Below are 4,311 nucleotides of genomic sequence, written 5' to 3' on the forward strand. Positions count from 1 at the left end.
AGCTCGTAGTCAAGCCAGTCAGAAAAGTGCAATCGGCTTGGGATTGTCACAAGCATTGGGTACAGGAATATCTTAAATTCAGCTCGTTATATCATGAGGCAGTTTGGACATCAGCCGTGTCACATATGAACCACAATGGAGCTCAGTCTTTCCACTGTCCCCAAAGCTGGTCTAACATCGCCACGAGTGCTCTCACTTTCAGGGCGAATCGCTTAAACCCACTGGAGTCACCACGTGCAATATTAGGGGCCTCCATTAGATCAGCTATTTTCCTGAGCGCTAGCTGGTGAGGCTGTCCATAATGCTCAATTAGGCTTGTAATAATGTCAGTGTAGGGCTGCAGTGAGTTTGTATATGAGTCCGCTATTAGAAGTGCCTCCTCATACTTCAGGTGATCCACCAGGATCTGGTATTTAAAGCGCTCTGTAGCGTCCACAGTCAGTAGGTTCTCCAGAGCAACCTTAAGCCTGGCGAACTCTCTCGGATCCCCTTTGGTGAATGCAGGGATTGTGGGTTTAGGCCCCGCGGTACACTGTCTCATGGTGGTGGGGGGTTGCAGCTCTTCGGGGCAGCGACTCACATCTTTGTGGGGTGTAGGGTGCACAGTACTCTGGTTGTCTGTACCCCGGGCACTGAATGATGGGGTGCCCGCTCAGGATGTCTGGGAGACTCCTGCTGACGTGCCCATCCTAATGTTTCTCAGTGCTGTTATGAGCTCTGCCATAAGGTCCTGTGATAGTGGCTGATAAACGTTGTCTGCTACTGGAGGTGGTGGCGGTGGCCAGTCATCATCATTCTTAGGCATAGTATGACCACCAACTTGCACAAGTGGCGGAATTGGTGTGGTTTGGTACGCACCGCCATCCTGCTCTATGTTATACTGCTGTTGGGGGGGGGCTGTTGTAGGGAAAGGAGAAAGGAAGGGCTGTCTGTCGCAGTGCTGGTAGGTCTGGAAGGGAAGTACGGGCATCAAGTCGCCTGTGCATGTCCATTACCTGTTGCTGCAGCCTTAGATTATCTTCCCCGCAGCTTATAAAGAACTTCAAGGACCTCAGGCGTTGTTTCTGGGGCAGACCTTGATCTGGCCAAGGCAGGCGTACTCTGAAAGAGGGGTTCTGTATACTCAAACTGACGTGGATAGACAGCTTCCGCTCCCCGAATGACACTCCCGTCCTCATCTCAGCAGTGGTGGTGTGAGAGGCGTCATCCTGATCCGAGAACATCTCTAAACAATCCCACGGTGACCACGCGTCATCCGGCTCGAAGGACCAATTGTTATGGTTAATTGGTAAGGACTGTATAATTGACTGGTCTTTAGAAGGTTGTGACCAGCCAGGGGGCATCGATTAGAATGCAAACAAGATGTTCAGTTTAGGTGTTTTATTGAGATGAAGGTTTAAAGTGTGTGTGGTTCTGAAATAGAGATACAGGCATAAATCAGTAAATGTAAACTCTCTATATAAATATCAAAGAATTATTACATGCATAGCAGGTATATAATAAAGCAAACACAATCAAAATTAAATTATAGTTTTGTTATGGATGACTTGAATACAGTGTTATAATAAATGCTTATTACTAAGTAAATACAAACTTACAAATGCAATAGTACACTATATCTCTGTTCAAAGATTACTTTGCTGCACATTAACTGCAACAATATACAACATGCTAAATTCTGCTGAACATATAATAATTATGAGCTGCAGAGTTACTCCTTAAAATAAACAACGTTACACGCAAGAACAACATAAATGATTTCAATTGAGGCACGTAAGGCTTGCAGAGCAACACCACCCACAACCAAAAGGGAACGTTAGGAAAACGTTCTCAGAACATAAATTTGTGTTAGCTGGGCAACTTCCTGTCCAAGGCAGTTGATGAGCTCGGTTTGGAGTGAGAACCTCCTGCCGAGCCGGCCAGAAAAGCCGTCTGGGACGACTGGTACCTCCAGTCAGATCACTTCGAAAAGGACACGCCATTCACTAGTCGAGTGCACCAGGGTTGTGGGTTCGAGTCTTGGCCTGGCAATAACCGACAAAAACAATAACAGAACTGAGGAAACTCACCTATAATGCCTTTAGTTGGTCCAAAAATCCATTACATTCCAAAAAAACGGTGTAGTTACACTGCAAAGGGTCCAGACTATCCAGTTCAGTGAAATATTTAGTCCATTACACATGTATATGTTGATAAACATCCACAGACTGAAGTAGTATCATTTCAGATTAGCCGATAGAGCAATCAATACATCTGTGTTTTCTCACGTGTAACTTGTGTTTGCCTGCACAGATCATGAAAACAATGGTCTTAAAATGGCCGCTGAACTCTGCCCTTTTGATAGACACCTCTCTTGAGCCAATAGCTGCTTCTATGAGGTGTTTATGGCCAGTTATAGCCAATAAGCTTCACCTTCAATGGACTGGTCAGCCTCTCTTTGATGGACAATAGATCGAGCCTATTGCATCAGAGTTTGGAAATGACTGTCGTTTCTGATAGCCAATGAAATTCTGAGAAGATTAATATGCATTTTGTAGCCGGGGGGATCAAACTATCAACACATAGCTGACGTGCGCAATGTGTGAAAGGACCTCGTGCGTCATGCGCCATGGGGCGTGCGCAAAAGACACTCATATAGTGGACCGTTCACAGAGAGTTTTTGAGCTTGGAGAAAGTATGACGAAGAGAGAAATGGCGAAGAGAACGATGAAGACAAACTTTTCACTTGAAGAAGTTGTGGAACAATGCACTCGGCGTGACAGTGATGAGTCAGAAGATGACATTAGTGACGAAGAGAGCGACGTCTCATCTGTTGACTCCATAGCGGAGGATCTGTTTTTGGACACTCTCGACAAGTAAGTGTTTCATTATATTTGATAACATTTACTGTATGTACTGAGGTATGTGGTGAGATCGTGTCCGTGTGTTTGTTCATTTATTCGCTCATACAAAGTTTGGTTTTGGTGCGCGCATGTATCCATGCCTGTGTGTGTTTGTTTGTGTGTTTGAGGTGTCACGCTTTCGACCGTGTTTTGGTGAGGTATTCATCCCTTTGTTTGTGTGTGCGTTTGGAGATGCGTCATGCCTTCCACCGTGTTTTTGTGTGAGCATGTATCCATGCATTTGTGTGTGTGTGTGTGTGTGTGTGTGTGTGTGTTTGCAACATCATGCTTTCGACGGTGTTTTGGTTAGCGCGTGTATTCATCCCTTTGTGTGTGCGTTTGGAGATGCGTCATGCCTTCGACCATGTTTTTGTGTGAGCATGTATCCATGCCTTTGTTTGTGTGTGTGTGTGTGTGTGTGTGTGCACACATGCATACTCATGCACCGGTGTAAATGTCTAATTGTTTGTTTGCATGTTTCTGTTTATTTATGTGTGAGCATGGGGAAAAAAAGTAGAATACAGAAAAGATGTCAATGTTTTGTAAAATTATTTTATTTTATTTTTTATCAAAGACAATCACCTGACACTGAATCAGATGAAGACTGGGAGCCAGTGGAGAGACACAAGAGATGTGTTTATGTGTTCAACAATCCACACAGCCCATACGGGGGATACCATTCAGAGGAGAGTCAAAGATGAGGATGGGCACTGGGTGTTGTGGGACATCTCTGTTCCACCAGCAGTGAAAGAGTACAACCGGTAGGTGTTATATAATCACCATCTTTTATTCTATTTGAAAATAAATAAATGTGGGCTCAATGTTGTTTTGTTCTGTCCATACAGGTGCATGGGTGGAGTGGACCTCTCTGATGCCCTGATCAGCTATTACAAAGTCATCCACAAGACCCAGAAGTGGTACAAGACATTTTTTTTTATCACTTCATGGACATTGCCATTGTGAATGCGTTCCTTCTTTACAAGGTTATCACTAAAGGTAAAGGACAGGTACCAATGCACCAGAAGGCATTCAGAGAGACTCTTGTTGAAGAGCTGTCAGCGGCAGCAGCAGTTGACAGACCTGCTTCATCGCCCACTCCACACAGAGCACATCACAAGCCTGTACATATAAGTGGAGACAGCACCACAGGTCGTCTGAGGTGCAGACATTGCCATGCAAAGACACCTGTGAAGTGCTCTTCTTGTGATGTGGCTTTGTGCTTTTTTGCCAAGTTATCGTGATTTTTATGAGTGGCATGTTGCCAATAACCTGTAACTTATTTTTTTATAACTACTTTTTTTTTTTTGTAAATAGTTATATAGTGTAATACATTAGTGTGTTTTTAATATATATATATAAAAAATACCATAGCACTTGTTTTGTCTCTTTATTTGCACAAAGTTTAGAGTCAAGAATTGAAAAAACAAAA

General features: G+C 43.9%; 1 long non-coding RNA gene across 1 annotated transcript; it reads left to right on the top strand.

The window, feature by feature from the left end:
- The first annotated feature begins 2,720 nt into the window (after positions 1-2,720).
- Positions 2,721-3,841, top strand: LOC122139362. The gene is made up of 3 exons (XR_006156220.1): positions 2,721-2,855; positions 3,457-3,643; positions 3,728-3,841. It is a non-coding gene; the product is annotated as an uncharacterized LOC122139362 (long non-coding RNA).
- Positions 3,842-4,311: the final 470 nt, after the last annotated feature.

The sequence above is a fragment of the Cyprinus carpio genome, chromosome B13 (genome assembly GCF_018340385.1).
Source record: "Cyprinus carpio isolate SPL01 chromosome B13, ASM1834038v1, whole genome shotgun sequence".
NCBI lineage: Eukaryota > Metazoa > Chordata > Actinopteri > Cypriniformes > Cyprinidae > Cyprinus > Cyprinus carpio.